Here is an 18,522-nt window from a genome sequence, read left to right on the forward strand (position 1 = left end):
TGAGCACCCACAGGGGCCCACGGAGAAGAAACAAGGGAGCCTGGAGGCCAGGGTCATTGGGCCAGGTTAGTGGACCCAGGGTTAGTGGACCATTGTGGTGCAGTGGGTTAAGCGGCAGTCTGTGATGCCGCATCCCGTAGCAGTGCTGGTTCAAGTCCTGGCTCCTCCACTTCCGATCCAGCTCCCTGCTAATAGCCTGGGAAAGCAGTGGAAGATGGCCCAAGTGCTTGGGCTCTGGTACCCATGTGGGACACCTGGATGGAGTTCTGGTCTCCTGGCCCAGCACCAGCCATTGCGGATTTGAGGGAGTGAACCAGTGGATAGAAGATCTCTCTCTCCCTCTTTCTCTGTCACTCCGTCTTTCAAATACATAAATAAATAAATATTTTTTCTACGTGCAGGGGCTCAAAGACTTGGGCCATCTTCTACTGCTTTCCCAGGCCACAGCAGAGAGCTGGATGGGAAGTGGAGCAGCTGGGACTCAAACCGGCGCCAACATGGGATGCCGGCGCTGCAGGCAGCAGTTTTACCTGCTATGCCACAGCGCCGGCCCCAGTAAGTCTTTTTTAAAAAAGAAAGTTACTGGACCACATGCTGCCTCCAGAAGTTATTTCTCAATGGGGCTTGAACATCGCACCATCCAATGGCTGAGACCACTCTGGGAGACCCATCTTGCTTCTCGGGTATATGGACCCGCTCCATCCCCGCTGCTTCTTTGCCCTGGGCCTGGGACCCTGTGGAGTATTTCTGCTGTCCGTTGTGATGAGTGTAACCTGTGTATAAGCATCTCCTCTGCTGTCTCAATTGAAGAATCAAAACCAAACAACAGGAAACAAAAACCCAGAAGTAGAACACACAGAACACAAACCCTAAGCAAAGCCATATCTGTGCCAAAGCACCCACGAAATGCCCAGGGCAAGCCTGCATCGCCCGTAACGGCAAGCTGGCTTCGTGACCCTGCGGGGTAGGCTGCCATGTGCACTGCCTATACTGCGTATCACAGTGCAGGGTCGAGACCCAGCTACTCCACTTCCCATCCAGCTTCCTGATAATGCACACACTCTGGGAAGGCAGCGGAAGGTGGCCTGAGTGCGCCGGCACCTGCCACCCACGTCAGAGACTAGGATGGAGTGCCAGTCTCCTGGCTTCAGCCTGGCCCAACGCCTGTTGCCGTGGCCACCTGGGGAGGGACCAGCGGATGGAAGATCTCTCTCTCTCTCTCTCCTCCCTCTCTGAAGCTCTTTCAAATAAATAAATTGTAAAAGCAGAAGAATTGCCTTTGGAATGTCAAAGGAATGCACTCTCTGCTAACCTCCTAAGGACCCTCCTGTATTCTTTGCCATCCAGGCGGGTGCTAGAGACACTAATTTTCAACTATTCTAACAACCATAAAAAAAGGGCACAATGTTACCCTCTCTCCCATAGCCTAAAGCTAACGACATTCCTCCCTCCCCTTGGAAGGGATATTTAGGAACCTGACCCTGTAGAGAGTGACCTTTCTCCGTGTCTTACAGGAACTCAGAACACAATCCCTACAGCAAGGGGCAAGTGGCCCAGCTTCCATCTTTTCACTCCACTTAGAAACACCAGAAGTGGAAATGCTTCTGTATTTTTGCGGTTAGAAGGCATATTTGGGGCCAGTGCTGTGGCACAGCTGGTAATCCTGCCACCTATAATGTCGACACCCCTATATGGGTTCAAGTCCCGGCTGCTCCACTTCCAATCCAGCTGCCTGCTCATAGCCTGGGAAAAGCAGCAGAAGATGGCTTAAGTGCTTAGGCTCCTGCACCCACGTGGGAGACCTGGAAGAAGCTCCTGGCTCCTGGTTTCCTCCTGGCCCAGCCCAGGCCATTGTGGCCATCTGGGGGATGAGTCAGCAGATGGAAGACCTCTCTCTCTCTTTTTCCCTCTCTCTGTAACTCTGCCTTTCAAATAAGTAAAGAAATCTTAAAAAAATAGAAGGCATATTTGCTATATGCGGATACCATATTAAACTAGCTCCAAGGAGAGCCTGGCACTCCTAGTTTCAGAATGAAACAGAACAAGTCAGTTACAGAGAGAGAAACCCCAGCCCAGGATCTCGGGGCTCTAGGGGAGCAGAGAGTCTGGGGTCCCCAGGAAGCCACACCCCCTGGGATCCTGGCTCTGCAGGATCCTGGCACTGGGCTGGGCTGTGTGACTGGCATTGGCCAACAAGATGGCAGCAGGTGTGACACAGAAGGAAGGCTGACGCGTGTGTGCACCCTGGGGCTGGTTCTGGGGACACCCTCCAGGACCCAGCTTCCCAGGAGTCCCCCCCTAGCCAAGTGGGGACAGCACCCGGGGAAGAACCTAACCCTGAATGATCATCCCAGCTAAGCACCCACACGACAGCCAGAACCATTGCTGACCACATGGGAGTGGACGCCCCAGCTTAGACAAGCAACCCCCACTGATGCTACGGAGAAACAAGATGCCTGAACTGCAGAGTCACAGCAAATAGGTGATGGCAGTTGGTTTCATTCATGCATCCATTCGCGAAGCAGAGCGCTCCTGCCCACTGGTCCACTCTCTACATGCCAGCAATGGTCAGGGCTTAGCCTGGCCAAAGCCGAGAGCCAGGGACTCCACTCAGGTCTCCCATGTGGGTGCAGGCAGGAACCCAGGGACATGAGCCATTACCGCGGCCCCTTAGGGCCTGCCTGCGCGGGAAGCTGGAGTCTGGAGCTGCAGCTGGGAATCCAGTCCCAGTACTCTTGTAAGGGACATGGTGGCACCACCAGAGTCTCCCCTGTGAGGCCAAATGGCCGCCCTTGATTCTAGGGGTGTTCTACGTCTCTGCTTAGGGACATCTGTTATTCAGAAACACAGAGCTTAAAGCAGGCATCCAATACTCTGACACTGTATCCGAGTCCTAGTGTGCGTGTGTGTGTGCATATGTGTCTGTGTATGTGTGCATGTGTGTGTATATGAGAGAGAGAGAGCGAGCCCTGAAGGGAGAGGCTGGAAAGAAAACAGCACAAGGACTTCTGGGTGAATACGGGAAGTTCATGCAGCAAATTTCTCTCCACGTCTGCCAGAAATCCCATGAGAATGGCAAGAAGGGATGACACATGTAAAGAAGAAAGGAAGCCGGCGCCGCGGCTCACTAGGCTAATCCTCCGCCTAGCGGCGCCGGCACACCGGGTTCTAGTCCCGGTCGGGGCGCCGGATTCTGTCCCGGTTGCCCCTCTTCCAGGCCAGCTCTCTGCTGTGGCCAGGGAGTGCAGTGGAGGATGGCCCAGGTGCTTGGGCCCTGCACCCCATGGGAGACCAGGAAAAGCACCTGGCTCCTGGCTCCTGGCTCCTGCCATCGGATCAGCGCGGTGCGCTGGCCGCAGCGCGCCAGCCGCGGCAGCCATTGGAGGGTGAACCAACGGCAAAAGGAAGACCTTTCTCTCTGTCTCTCTCTCTCACTGTCCACTCTGCCTGTCAAAAAAAAAAAAAAAAAAAAAAAAAAAAAAAAAAAAAAGAAGAAAGGAGTGAGAGAGCAGACAAGGAGAGGCGGCACAGCTGACACCTGCGTCTCCCGGGAAGAACTCACATACAACACGCAGGGCCGGCGCAGCCACGTCCTGCTGCTGCTGCTTTTATTTATTTATTTTTTAAAAGATGTATTCATTTATCTAAAAGGCAGAGAGAAAGAGAGAAAGAGAGAAAGAGAGAAAGAGAGAAAGAGAGAGAGAGAGAGAGAGAGAGAGAGGTCTTCCATCTGCTGGTTCACTCCCCAAATGACCACAAAGGCCAGAGCTACGCTGATCCGAAGCCAGGAGCCAGGAGCTTCTTCCGGGTCTCCCATGTGGGTGCAGGGGCCCAAGGACTTGGGCCATCTTCTACTGCTTTCCCATTAGCAAGGAACTGGATCAGAAGTGGATCAGCCAGGACTTGAACTGGTATTCATATGAGATGCCTGTGTTGCAGGCGGCAGCTTAACCCTCCGCGCCACGGCATGGGCCCCAGCAGGTCCTCCTGGAGGTGGGACGCAGGAGGGGCTCGAAGCAAGAAGCTGAGCCAGACGCTTTCTGGGCAGTGACATGAGGTGTCCACCTCTCCTTCCCTACCCCACTCGCCAAGCCGCTGCCCGCTGATCCCTAGTACAGAGCGGAGGATCTCAAAGCAGAGTGGCTGGACAACCAGGCAGGGGGCTCGGGGTGAAAACACGAGGTGCCCTCAGTCGGGAAACTGGAGGACCCTGCCAGGAATCTGACCGGCCCCAGCAAGAGACTGACACCAGTGTAAGGGTCACGGTCAGGTCCTGCCTGGTGAGCTCAGGGTGATGCCACCTGGCCCTAGCCTGCCGTGAGTGGGATCGAGGTTTTCTCCTGCCCGGATTCCCAAGGCAAAGTGGACATTCTCTAACAGCCTCCGACATGGAAGAGAGGGCTGGGAGAAGCAGGAGCACAAGTCAGTAGGGACAGAAACTCAGACCAGGGAAAAGGCCACAAACGAGGACCCAGCGTGAGCTCTGAGAACTGTGATGGCAGAAGTCGAGAACTGAGCCAGGGAGAGACAGCCGGTGGGGAGAGGAAGACATGGGGACAGACAAAGGGAGACGAGCAGAAGGAAAAAAACAGCCAGAGGATGACATCAGGGCTTCCAACTCCTAGGGAAGGGGCTTCGGGGAGACAGACTGGAAGAATCGGAAAAGCAGCTTCCAGAACATACTAGAATTTTCTCTCCTGCCCCCAAACTGAAGGACAGGAAATTGCAGACCCAGCAGGTTCTCCAGGGGGAGGGGGCCCTGCTCAGGTTCACGAAGAGGCCTCAGTACACCTGGGCTTGTCACTGAGACGCTGCTGACGGGGGTCACAGAGAGCGCCCTGGAAGGTCCCGGGGTCGGAGAAATCAAAACAGGATGGAGCAGGGTCAGGGAGGCAGTGACCTCCTCAACAACCACCCCAGGATCTGGAAGACAGTGGAGCAGCACCCCCGGAAACCTGGGGGAGACACTTCCCAACCAGGCCCAGACCCTTCCGAACCATGGCCCAGGCTTGCCCCAAGCTTGGCTTGCTCTCGGGGGCTCCCCACTGCCCACTGCAGACGTTAGCATTGCTTTCTCTGCATAAAATGTAACCTTTGTGACATAAGGGTTTTTTTCTTTAGCTGTTATTTGTAGGGCAGACATCTGGTGCAGCAATTAAGACGGCACTGGGGACCCTGTATGCCATATCAGAGTCCCTGGGTTTGAGTCCCTGTCTGCTTCCAATCCAGCTCCCTGCTAATGCAGACCCTGGGAGCCAGCAGGTGATGGCACAAGTCCTTGGGCTCCCGCCGCCCATGTGGGAGACCTGGATGGAGTTCCCAGCTCCTGGCTTTGGCCTGGCCCAGCCCTGCCTGTTGTAACGGGCATTTGGGGAGAGTAAACCAGCAGAGGGAAGATCTCTGTCTTTGTTTTTCAAATAAAGCAAACACATAAATTTAAACACTGCTTTGTTGTTGTTGCCTGCTGTGTCTTAGTTTCTGGCATGGCACCTGTTCTGTAGTAGGATCAATAAATATTTGCAGAATGAATGAATGAACGCTCAGTCATCCAACAGGACCGCTGGAGGCAGGAGTCCAGCCGGGCCACAGGAGTGCCCTGGACGTGCGCCGGGCCACGGGAGCACCCTGGACGTGCCGTGAGCAGCCCGCGTGCCTCGCCCGCTTGTGTACACTCCGGACTGGTGTCCTGCGCAGCTGCTTCCTTGATCCGAAGAGGCTGTTGGTGTCAGATCTAGTTGCTTTCCCCTCCGCCTGTTCCAGCCTCCCTTGTGTGGGACAAGCCTCGCCACAGCCATCCTCTCGCGTCTGGACCGTCCCTGTGGCTGAAGGCACACCGGGGCAGGTCAGAAGCAAGGTCCCCACCTGGTGCAGGGGTGGCTCCTGGAAGGAACCCCTAACCCCAGTCTGAGAAGGAGGCGACCAGGACCCTGATGGGCACCTGCACTGTTGGCCCCGTGCAGCTTCTGAAGCCGAGAATTCCTTCCGGAATGTGTAGAGGCGTCTTCTACACTGTCCGTTATCGTCCCCAAGCAGAGTCAGGATGCGACCTGGAGCTCCCACTGCTGCCCTGCTAAGCACACACCGCAGGCGGACTGGCAGGAAGCTGGATGTGAGGATGTCCCCCGAGCAGCCACGTACCCTCCAGCGCCACACCCCCCACCCGGGCGTCTGGGAGCCACAGCCGGGGGCTGTGCGGAGCCGCTGCACCACCTCCAGCGGAGACTGCACGGCGACCTGAGGAAAGTCAGACAATGGCTCATCTAAGCCGGGCCACCACCTAGGACCCACCCTGGACACTCACTGCTCTCTGGCAACCTGCGTGAAAATTGTGCTCAAAGAAAATAAATGTGGAGGAAGTTACATATGATAGATTCTTGCCCAGCCTTTTAACCTAAAGGGTGCTGAGCATAGAAAATATTATAATATAATATGATGTCAGAAACACTATCATGATTATAGGTATGCAATAAATATAACCTGCTTATCTTTTGCATGTAAAGAGAACTCTCTATTTGGCTCACTAGGCTAATCCTCCGCCTTGCAGTGCTGGCACACCGGGTTCTAGTCCCAGTTGGGGCGCCGGATTCTGTCCCAGTTGCCCCTCTTCCAGGCCAGCTCTCTGCTGTGGCCCAGGAGTGCAGTGGAGGATGGCCCAAGTGCTTGGGCCCTGCACCCGCATGGGAGACCAGGAGAAGCACCTGGCTCCTGACATCGGATCAGCGCAGTGCGCCGGCCGCGGTGGCCATTGGAGGGTGAACCAACGGCAAAGGAAGACCTTTCTCTCTGTCTCTCTCTCTCACTGTCCACTCTGCCTGTCAAAAACAAACAAACAAACAAAAAAACCCTGCAATATCAATGCATTTTATAAGGTTACTTTGAACCTGGATAGTCCATAGTACAAGAAAGGATTTGAAATTTCGATGCAAACCCCTAATAAAATATTAGCAAAATCAACATAGAAATGCATGAGGAAATTAGTTAGGACCAGAAAGTTTATCTCAGGAATGTAAGATTACAGACTCAAGACCTCATGAGATCTGAGGTGTAAGTAAGTAGAACAACTATAAACCAAAGTTAAGAGTCCAACGTCCAGAAAAATCCAACACACATTCCTAATGTTTTCAGAAACAATGACGAAAGTACTGAAGGTGGGGAGTGGTGCAATGGTGCAGGAGGCTAGCAGCCACTGTGTGCCATGCCGGCATCCCATACCGCAGCGCTGGTTCAAGTCCCCGCTGCTCTGCTTCTGATCCAGCTCCCTGCTAACATGCCTGGGAAAGCAGAGGAAGATGGTCCAAGTGCTTGGGCCCCTATACCCACGTAGGAGACCCGGATGATATCTGTGGTCATTTAGGGCCATTTAGAACCAGCAGATGGAAATCTTCCTCTCTCTCCCTCCCTCTCCTTCCTTCTCCCTCTCCCTCTCTCTCCCTCTCCCGCTCTCCCTCTCTATCTGTAACTCTGCCTTGCAAGAGGAAGGCCCACCAAGGATCCGTGTGGTGTGATCCCAGCTAAGTGAGGTTTTCCGAAGCACAGACCGCAGTGCTCACCGTCCCAGTGCCGACACCAACGCCCCAACCGTGGCAGAAGTGCCCACGTCTGCTCAGCAGCCCCACCCTCCAGCTCCGGCGTGTGGTTAGCTCTAGGTCAGGAGGGAGGAGAGAGGACCAAGGTTTTGCATTCCACTTCCTTATGAGCTGGGAGGGTTGAAGCCATGATGGACACATGTCTTTCTCTTTGACAAAATGTGAAGAAAGCTGGGGTCAGCACTGTGGCATAGTGGGTATCCCAGATGGCACCGGCTTGTGTCCCGGCTGCTCCACTTCTGATCCAGCTCTCTGCTGTGGCCTGGGAAAGCAGTAAAAGATGGCCCAAGTGCTTGGGCCCCTGTGCCCACGTGGGAGACCCGGAAGAAGCTCTTGGCTCCTGGCTTCGGATCGGTGCAGCTCCAGCCATTGTGGCCATCTAGGGAGTGAACCAGCAGATGGAAGACCACTCACTCGCTCTCTCTCTCTCCCTCTGTCTCTCTTTCTGCCTCTGCCTCTCAGTAACTCTACCTTTCAAATAAAAATAAATCTTTAAAAAAAATTTGACGAAAACTTACATAAGCACTTGCAGCATGCCAGGAACTGATCTAAACTCTTTCTAAATATGATGTCACTTCATCTTCTCTAAGATCATTCCCATGTCACAGAATACGAGGCACAAAGTCATGCGTGCACCCCAGGCAGCTGCTGACGCTAACTGTGGCCTCTGCAGCTTCTCGGATGTTAACAGACTCTAATGCTATTTAATTTCAGTACTGGCTATTCTATCGTGTTGTCTATTTATTAAACAAATTTAATTAATTTATTTATAAGTCAAAGTGATAGAGAGAGATCTTCATCTACTGGGTCTCTCCCCAAATGGCCCCAACAGCTGGGGCTGGTCCAGGCTGAAATTAGGGGCCTGGAACTCCATCCTGGTCTCCCACATGGATGGCAGGGGCCCAGCCCAGGTCCTTGGGCCATCTTCTGCTGCCTCCCCAGGCGCACTAACAGGGAGCAGGATCAGAAGCATGGAGCAGCCGGGACTTGAACTGGTGCCCTGATATGGGATGCCAGATCCCCAAGTGGTGGTTTAACCAGCTGCACTACAATATTGCTGATTTTAATTTCCATTCAGGCACCGCCGCGGCTCACTAGGCTAATCCTCTGCCTTGCGGCGCCGGCACACCGGGTTCTAGTCCCGGTCGGGGCGCCGGATTCTGTCCCAGTTGCCCCTTTTCCAGGCCAGCTCTCTGCTGTGGCCTGGCAGGGCAGTGGAGGATGGCCCAAGTACTTGGGCCCTGCACCCCATGGGAGACCAGGATAAGTACCTGGCTCCTGCCATCGGATCAGCGTGGTGCACCACGGCAGCCATTGGAGGATGAACCAACGACAAAGGAAGACCTTTCTCTCTGTCTCTCTCTCTCACTGTCCACTCTGCCTGTCAAAAATAAATAAATAAATAAATAAAAAAATTTCCATTCAAACAACTTAGAGCAAAATCATTGTTTTAAAAGAGAAAAAAATGACAAAATAATGCTGTCTTAATTAGTGCTGCTTCCACAGAGCTCCCAAATCTGGGCCAGCAGCTCAAACACGCAAGTGGTTGTGAGAATTTGGAAATTCTCCTTGACCTGGGACGAACAGTGGGTTGCAGAGATTCTGCAATACAAAGCAACAAGCAACGGCCCAGAGAGATGATTTTTTTTTCTTAAAGATAAGAACAAAAGTGTCAAACTTTGTCATAAGCACGGCTCCAGAAAAGGAAATGAATCGGTCCATCGGGAATATGAAAAATGCAACTTTGACAGCATTTCTGCCGTGTGTTTTGCCAACATCGGGAAGACCGTGGCTATGATTTAAAGACAGAGTGCACCCGTCTTCCCTGTGAGATTCGCTTCAATCACACCGAGTTAGGCACCACGATGATGGACAGCAGTGACAGGCCAGCTGAGTTCATGCAGAATTTCTCATCTCTACTATGCTATCCGTCTTCTGCACGGTAATAAGCAGCAATTATTACAGACGGCTGAATACATCTTTGGAGAAGACGTATTCACATAACTCACGTGTAGATTTAAAAGACACCAATGTAGAGCGTGAAGAATTTGTTCAGAATTGCATTTTTTTTCTTTTTTTTTTTTTTTTTGACAGGCAGAGTTAGACAGTGAGAGAGAGAGACAGAGAGAAAGGTCTTCCTTCCGTTGGTTCACCCCACAAATGGCCACTATGGCTGGAGCTATGCCGGTCCGAAGCCAGGAGCCAGGTGCTTCCTCTGGGTCTCCCATGCAGGTGCAGGGCCCAAGCACTTGGGCATCCTCCACTGCACTCCCGGGCCACAGCAGAGAGCTGGACTGGAAGAGGAGCAACCCGGACAGAATCCGGCACCCCAACCGGGACTAGAACCCAGGGTGCCAGTGCTGCAGTCAGAGGATTAGCCTAGTGAGCCGCAGCGCCGGCCCAGAATTGCTTTTGTTTCTCTACTAGTGGGAAAAAATTATTTTGCTCAAACATGTTCAGTCCTCCCACCCAAGAAGGTTCCATGGGATGCACTTTTTGACTCAGCTAAACAAAACTCAGATTCACCCAAGATTCCCAGAGGAGCATTTCAGGGGAATGGGAATGGTGTTGGGGGTAGCAAGTTAAGACACCACCTGTGATGCCAGAATCCCATATGGGTGCTGGTTCGAGTTCCAGCTGCTCCACTTCCCATCCAGCTCCCTGCAAATGAGCCTGGGAAAGCACTGGAAGATGGCCCAAGTCCTTGGGCCCCTGCACCAGCACGGGAGACCTGGAAGAAGCTCCTGGCTCCTAGCTTCGGATCGACTTAGCTCCAGTTGTTGTGGCCAATTAGGGAGTGAACCAGAGGATGGAAGACCTCTCTCTCTGTCTCTCTTTTTCTCTCTGTAGTTCCACTTTTTAAAATAAAAGATAAAAAAGATTATTTATTGGAAAGGCAGAGGAGAGTGGGGAACACAGACAGCTGGTTCGCTGCAGTAGACCAGGATGAAGCCAGGAGCCAGGAACTCCATCCAGTCTCCCACGGGAATGACAGAGACCCTGGGATATGGGCCATTATCTGCTGCCCGTCAGGTGCATCAGCAGGGAGCTGGGTCAGAAGCAGAGCAGCAGGGGCAGGGACTCAAACCCGCAGTAGCCACAACTCTGGCACCCACTTTGTTGTTGTTGTTGTTGTTGAATATTTATTTACTTATTTGAAAGTCAGTTACAGAGAAAAGGGGGACACAGAGGGATTTTATATCCACTGGCTCACTTCCTAAATGGCTGAAATGGTCAGGACTGGGGTCAGGCTAAAGCCAGGAACAAGGAGCTTCTTCCAGGTCTCCCATGTGGGTGCAGGGGCCCAAGCACTTGGGCCATCTTCTGCTGCTTTCCCAGGCCATCAGCAGGAAGTGGCGCAGCCAACACACACACCAGGACTCTGATATGGGATGCAGATGTCCCAGGCTGCAGCTTATGCAGCTGTGCCACAACATCAGCTCCTCCTTCTATGTTTCAAGTCACCCTGTGGGCACCCACGTGGCCTCTACTTCCACAAGGATTTGATTACTCCTGGTTTTATGCTGGCGGCAAGGCCGGGCGAGTCAGGATGCACATTTTATACATTCGTGAACGCTCCAGCATCTGCCTGTTACTATGAGGTGCTACTGGCTCTGTTATGTCTTCAGGTCTGATTCTTCCCAGCTTTTGGCATTCTCTCCTGGGGCTCGGCAGGGTTCCCCCCTCTGCCCAGGACAGGCAGCCACTGTCCCATGGATGCACCCAGCCAAAGCTGGCCGGGCTCTGTCTGCACACAGGCAGCACTTGAGTGTCTACCCTTGCTCTCTGCCCACCGCCCGCCCCGGGCCAGGCCTGCCACTCCCAGCACTGTGCTCGGGCCCATGCCAGAGGGGAAGGGGGCATGTGATGCCCCAGCAGCCTCCTCCCTGTGCCCTGCTGCAGGAGGGACCGGGGACGCCCTTCCTTCCTCCCTGCCTGCTGAAGACGGGCTCCCAAGAGAGCTATCGTGCAGGAGAACCCCAGAAGCAGCACTGGGCAGTTCCCCCTGTTCAAAGGCCCAGGACAGGGGGTCCTGACTTTGTGAGCCTGAAGGGGACAGGGGACAGGGTTTGGGACCCAGCTGTGGGCCAGGTGCTCTGAGCCGTCACGTGGTAGCTTATGGCCTGCCAGGGAGGAGCTTCTACAAAGTGCTGGTGAGGGAGGTCTGTCTGAATTTTTTATTTCTACTTTAGTTGAAAGGCAGAGAGAGAGAGAGAGAGAGAGAAAGAATCTTCCCTCTGCTGGTTCATTCTGCAAACAGCTGCAATGGCCAGGGCTGGGCCAGACTGAAGCCAGGAGCCAGGAGCCCCATCCAGGTGTCCCAGGTGGGTGGCAGGGGCCCAGCACTGCAGCCGTCACTGCCACCTCCCAGGAAGCCGGGCCAGAAGCAGAGCTGGGACTGAGCCCCAGGCCCTCTGGTGCAGGGTGCAGGAGCCCCAGGAGCTGCTGCTCTGGGAAGTCCAGGTGCACAGCGGGCAATCGACAACCAGGGACACTCGTCCCCACAGCAGCCAGGGACCTACAGGAAGGGCTGGCCGGGGGTGCTGGCACCCAGGACCTGAACAGCCGGCGCTGAGGCTGACCCAGCGGACCTTCCAGTCTGCCCTAACAACACCCAAGGATTCTCACTGCCCCTTCGCCTTTCATGGCAGTGAGGCGACATCGCGCGTGGTGACTTCCCCCTCCCTACTTCTCCCTGAAGGTTCAGGGCCGCCTTTTCATAGCAGCTTCTGGCGTCAGCCGCAGGAGCACCACAAAGAACAGAACTCAGAGGGAGCCGAGGCAGGCGGGAACCCGCGAGGGTGGCACTGGGAGAGGCGGGCGGGGCTGGACTTCAGTGACAAAGTGTCCCTGCTCCTTCCAGTCCCCAGGTCTCCCCCAGCCCATCAGCTGCCTCCAGTCACCCTATGTCACCTTTCTCCTCACTTCTTTCCTGGACAGGAGTCTGCTCTAACTGCCTACAGTCAACCTTCCTAAATGCAACGCACACAGTAGGTCTGACACCCAGTAGGTCCCCTGTCTGCTCTGTGAGCCGAAGATTCATCGGCAATGTCAGTGTGTTGGGTTGATTCTGTGATGATAGGCATCGGACAAGGGGAGCACCTGCCTGAGCGGGAGAGCCAGACTCACCTCCAGGCACCTGTGCCCTGGCTGGGCTGCATCTCCCGAGCAGCCCTCAGCTCGTCCAGAAACACTGTGCTACACGGCCAATGGGACAATAGTGGATCCTGTCCCTTTCCTGCTGCCTGGTATAATCCACCCTGCACGGCGTGGGCAACACTGAAGCAAGGCAGACTGGGCCGCTCTTCCAACCCTTCAGCACACTGCAGGGACTGCTGGTCTACAGGCCTGTGGCGGATTCACTGAGCCGCTACACTGTTTCACATACCCCAATGCGTGTGATACAAGGCGAGATGTGGCCTTAGGTGCCCAGGGCTTCAATGCACTGCAGCCTGCTCCCAGGCTTGGAGAACTTGGCTTTGGCTGATACACAACAGACAATGGATGTCCAAAGGGGCACATGCGGAGTGTGCCAGATACCAGGGAGAAAAACAAAACAGGGCGTGGGGAACGGCGAGCCCCAGGATGGCGGGGCGGGGTGGGGCGGGGTGGCTATCTCATCCCCAGGCGTGGGACTTCCTGCTGTTCTCAGGCCTTGTGGACACCTGGGGGACGAAGGATCCGAGGCCTGAGAACAGCAGGTTTTCTGGAGACACGAGAGTATCTGATACGGGCAGGAACCGCACGGAGCTGCTGAGTTCAGAGGAAAACGAGTACTCAGGGAGATGAAATTCCACAGCAGCGGTTCGACGCCTTCATCCTCCCAACGGGGCTAGGAGGCCAGCGAGGGAGCATGAGGAGGTGAGGCCCCTCCCTAGGGCTGCCGGGCTAGGAGCTGGCTAGCCAGGGCCACGAGTGACATGAGCAGACCACAGGAAGCAAATGCAGTGACCCAGGAGACAGAGGTGGGGTGGGGGGTGGGTCGCCCCTGCGTCCACAGGGGATCAGCTCCAGGTGCCCCTGCCAGGGGTCCCAAGACCCCTGGAGGCCCAAGTCCCTTATACAAAATGGCACAGTATTTGCATAGAACCCTATGTGTGTCATCTTGCATGTTGAATTCATCTCCAGACTACAGGGTCCACCATGACACAAATGCTTTGTGAACGGCAGTGTTCAGGGAGTGAGGACGGGAGACATTGTGGACAGAACCCACCTCCTCCTGCCGGTTGCTTGCACCCTTGGACGTGGAACCTGAGATGAGGGAGGGCCCAGTGTACCCTGAAAGCAGATTTCCCTGGCAGAGCTGAGATGAGAGGGGATGGCAGGAGAGAGGCAATGGGAGAGGCGGGGCTCTGGGGTGAACAAAGGCAGGACTGGGTGCCAGGCGCGGAGCGGAGGGACAGTGGGAGAGGCAGGCTGTGGTGGGGAGGCAGAAGTCTGTTACGAGTTCATGTTTGGCCCTGTTAAGGTTGATATGTCCAGGAGAAGGCCCACTGGGCTGGACCTCGGGGTGGAGCCGGAGGCCAGGTGGGGACGTCCTGGGAGAGCCGCTGACTGCTGGCGCCAGGGCCCCATCAGCTCTCCTGCAGCATCAGTGCGGACAGCAAGGGGGTCGGGAGAAGTCAATATGTTTTTAAAAGATTTTATTTATTTATTTGAGAGGTAGAGTTACAAGAAGGGGGAGAGGGGGAGGGAGGGAGGGAGGGAGGGAGATGTGGGGGAGGGAGAGAGGAAGAGAGACAGGTCTTCCATCCTCTGGTTCACTCCCTAAATGGTCCTAATAGCTGGAGCTGAGCTGAGCCGATCTGAAGCCAGGAGCTGGGAGATTTTTCCAGGTCTCCCATGTGGGCACAGGGGCCCAAGGACTTGGGCCATCTTCTACTGCTTTCCCAGGCCGTAGCAGAGAGCTGGATCAGAAGAGGAGCAGCCAGAACTCAAACTGGCACCCATATGGGATGCCGGCACTGCAGGCAGAGGCTCAGCCATTATGCCACAGCGCCCAGGCCCAGAAACCAATATTCACATGAGAAAATGAGAAGGAACCAACAAAGGAGAAAGCAGAGGAGCAGCCAGCAGAGCAGTTGGGAAAGGGGGGAGAGAGCGAGAGGCAAGAGAAGCACGTGCCTTCAGGTGGGAGGTGGCCCAGTGTGCAGTGCTGCAGGTCAGGTTCAAGGAGCACTGGTGAACACGGGGGAGGTCCCCAGGCCTGCGCCAGGGCAGCTCCTGTGCAGACAGAACTGGAGGGGACCTGGGGACATGCAGGGGACAGCCCTCAGCGGGCCCTTTATCCTAGTGGGGCAGGAGCTGAAGCTGAAACACTGGGCACCCCAGCCTCAAAACAGCCCCAAAGGAGCGCTGAAGACTGACACGCCAGTCAGATGAGACACGACTCCCATGCGTCAGCAGTCACAGGAATATTTTTAGAAGATTCAGATTACATTTTTTTCTGGCCAGACATTTTTGTGGGATTGTTAGGATCTTTATGGAAAATCATGACAAACATAAGCATCGCACAGGCTCTCTGGTTGAGAGTTCTGCAGACACAGACAATGTTAGGACCCCAGGGATCTGCCCTGCCCCGCAGCTGGTGCTGTTTTGGTGCAGCCTCAGCGCAGCTCTAACGGCCCCAGGCAAGCCCACTCATGTTCATAGGGCGTGTTTGGTCCATAAGACATTTGAGATGTCCGTTACATCTGTGATCTCTTATTTTTTTTCAAAGATTTATTTTATTTATTTGAAAGGCAGAGTTACAGAGACAGAGGGAGAGACAGAGAGAGGTCTTCCATCTGCTGGTTCACTCCCCAGATGGCTGCAACAGCCAGAGCTGAGCAAGACATACGCCTGGAGCTTCTTCCAGATCTCCCAAGCACTTGGGCCATCTTCTGCTGCCCTCCCAGGCACATCAGCAGGGAGCTGGATTGCAAGTGGTGCAGCCAGGACTCGAACCGGTGCCCATATGAGATGCCAGCATTGCAAATGGTGGCTTTAACCCATTACGCCCCAGCGCCGGCCCCACGTCTGTGATCTTTGTGGTAGGCTCGGCCAAAGTCAAAAGTATCAATTTCTATCAGTGACTTCCTACTGATCATATCCACTCTCCATGTTCCCAAGAAAAACTAAAGATTTCCAGTGTCCACAGCCAGACACAAAGAGATGGGATTCAGGACACAAAGGTAAAAATATCACACTGGAGGTTTCGTGTTCCGCTGTGTTCTTTCTCTCTGCTGGAGACTTAGTGAGGCTGGCAAATAGAATAGATAAAGGTGTCTAAATTCAGAAAAAAATGTATGTGTGTGTGTGTATTTCTCTAGGAGGGGTTCTTAGAACGTTCTCTGGAATGTGCATTATGACGAAACTGTGCCTAGATTTCCAATGGTTTTGCACCAAAATAAATATCTTTCAATCCCACTTCCCAGGCATGCTGGAAGAAGCAGGGAGCGATGTTAATATTACAGATGACTCTGCCGCACGCGTCCTTTAAATAGCAGTTAGTATGACGATGTAGCTAAAGTCGCTGACTGTAAATGAACTGACTGAGGGACTTGGAAATGTACGTGCAATCAAGGGGACACACCAGCACACTAAAAGTGTAAAGACCCGTGGGTGACTTCACAAAAACAGCCCAGCTATCTCCAAAACGGCACACTTTCCTGGCCACCTCCAGGAGTCCGTGGAAAACGGGGACCAAAAATGAGGCTCGTTTTCCACATTTTTGGAGACCCCTCGTGCTGTACACTCGCTCTATTCTGTCTGCGGGAAAGCAGGGTCGATTCGCTGTGAACCCTTCTGTATCTATGATCACAAAGTAGGTACGTGGAAGCCCGTGGCAGGAAATCTCCCCCCAGGATCGCGTCCATCTGAACGGCAAAACTCGGACCGATGGGCAGGTGCCTGCTTTGTCAGCAAAGAGAGTGGGGTATTTCAACACTAGGGCCGGGGCACCAGCCTTCCTCACCATGCACTGTGTATCCAGCGGCTGCTACTGCTTCCAGTTATGTGGCTATCGCTTTTTTTTTTTTTTTTTTTTGGCAGGCAGAGTGGACAGTGAGAGAGAGAGACAGAGAGAAAGGTCTTCCTTTGCCGTTGGTTCACCCTCCAAAGGCTGCCGCGGCTGGCGCACCGCGCTGATCTGATAGCAGGAGCCAGGTGCTTCTCCTGGTCTCCCATGGGGTGCAGGGCCCAAGCACTTGGGCCATCCTCCACTGCACTCCCTGGCCACAGCAGAGAGCTGGCTTGGAAGAGGGGCAACCGGGACAGAATCTGGCACCCCGACCTGGACTAGAACCCGGTGTGCTGGCGCCGCAAGGAGAAGGATTAGCCTAGTGAGCTGCGGCGCCAACCTGGCTATCGCTTTTTAAAAAGTATTTATTTTACTTATCTGAAAGGCAGAGTCAGAGAGAGAGATCGCTCGATCGATCGATCTTCCATCTGCTGGTTCACTCCCCAAATGACAGCAATGGCTGGGACTGGGGCAAGCTGAAGCCAGGAGCCAGGAATTCCAGCCAGGTCTCCCACCTGGGTGCAGGGGCCCAAGGCCATGTTCTGCTGCTCTCCCAGGTGCATCAGCAGGGAGCTGGATTGGAAGTGGAGCAGCCGGGACTTGAACCAGCGCCCATAAGGGATGTGGTGTCGCAGGTGGTGGCTTCATTCACTGCACCACAATGCGAGTCCCTGATTATTTATGTTTGTAAACAAGTGGAGTGAATCAGAACAGGGAGTCCTGTGCCTGCCACAAGGACTCCACAAGTTCTCGAAGGAACTGTCAGAGACACAGATCTCTCAGGTATCTGGGGGAGAGTTACATTTTGCCAATCAAGAACGGAAGGCAGAGAAATGCGGTTTTCACCCTGAGAACAAAACATGGAGTCCCCCAGTCTCAGCTCCGGTGCCAAAGGTGCTGCTTTGCTGACCTCACCGACACGAGAGGCCCTCCCAGGGCTCATCTGAAAGTCCCAGAAACAAACAGCTCCCAATTCCCCCAGACAGCTCCAGCTCTCGGGGAAAGAGCCCGAGAATGACGATGGTCTCTAAGCACCACTCTCCTTTCAGCAGAGAGGAATGTACGCATTGATGGGACGCCGACATCCCTGCCAACCACCAGAGGCTCATGGGATCACCCGGGGCAACCAGGAATCCACCCACCTGGGCTCCAGGCGAGCCTGCCCGAGACAGGCAGGGTGCCCAGAGCCACACTGCATATGCACGTCTCCCAGAACAGCTCATGGGATAAATCGTACACACTCAAGATGAGAGTGTGGGGTCGGCACATGGTCCCGGGCTTCAGCTGCCCACCCTCCATGGTGGGGCGCCTGGGTTTCAGGCCGACCTCCCTGCTGATGTGTACCCTGGGAGGCAGCCAGTGATGGCACAAGTGCTGGGGCCCCTGCCACCCACGCGGGAGACCCAGATGGAGTTCCCGGCTCTTGGCTTCAGCCTGGCTCAGCCCTGGCTGTGGTGGGCATTGGGGGAGCCCACCAGCGGATGGAAGATCTCTGTGTCTGTTGTATTTGCCTTTCAAGTAAGTCAAAATAAACAAACATTTAGCATGTGCAATTCGGCAAGTTTTGATATATACCCATGAAACCATCACCAAAAATAAAATAATGAGTATCCACATCACCCCAAAATGCAATCTGGGGCCTTTTGTGATGTCCTCCCCCCACCACCGCCCACCCTCTGAGCAGCTCCGGACCTACTTACGGTCTCTATAAATCGGTTTGCACTTCCTAGATGTTCACACAAATCAAATCATACAGGCCGTACCATTCAGTCTGGCTTCTTTCAGTCAGCGTAACCATTGTGAGGTTCACCCACGATGGCTCGTACTGTGTCTGTGGCCTAACACTCTGAACGTCATCAGTATAGCAATACACTACTTGATGTAGGGCTGCGTGCAGAGGTGTGGCAGGTGCTTGGGCTGGGGAACAGCAGAGCT

General features: G+C 54.3%; 1 protein-coding gene across 23 annotated transcripts in view; it reads right to left on the minus strand.

Moving 5' to 3' along the window:
• Positions 1-18,522, minus strand: part of KIAA1217 (KIAA1217 ortholog) — a 657,029-nt gene that overhangs the window by 94,477 nt on the left and 544,030 nt on the right. The gene's annotated exons all lie outside the window — the stretch shown is intronic.

Source organism: Oryctolagus cuniculus, chromosome 13 (genome assembly GCF_051225735.1).
Source record: "Oryctolagus cuniculus isolate XC-2025 breed Fujian yellow rabbit chromosome 13, ASM5122573v1, whole genome shotgun sequence".
NCBI classification, from domain to species: domain Eukaryota; kingdom Metazoa; phylum Chordata; class Mammalia; order Lagomorpha; family Leporidae; genus Oryctolagus; species Oryctolagus cuniculus.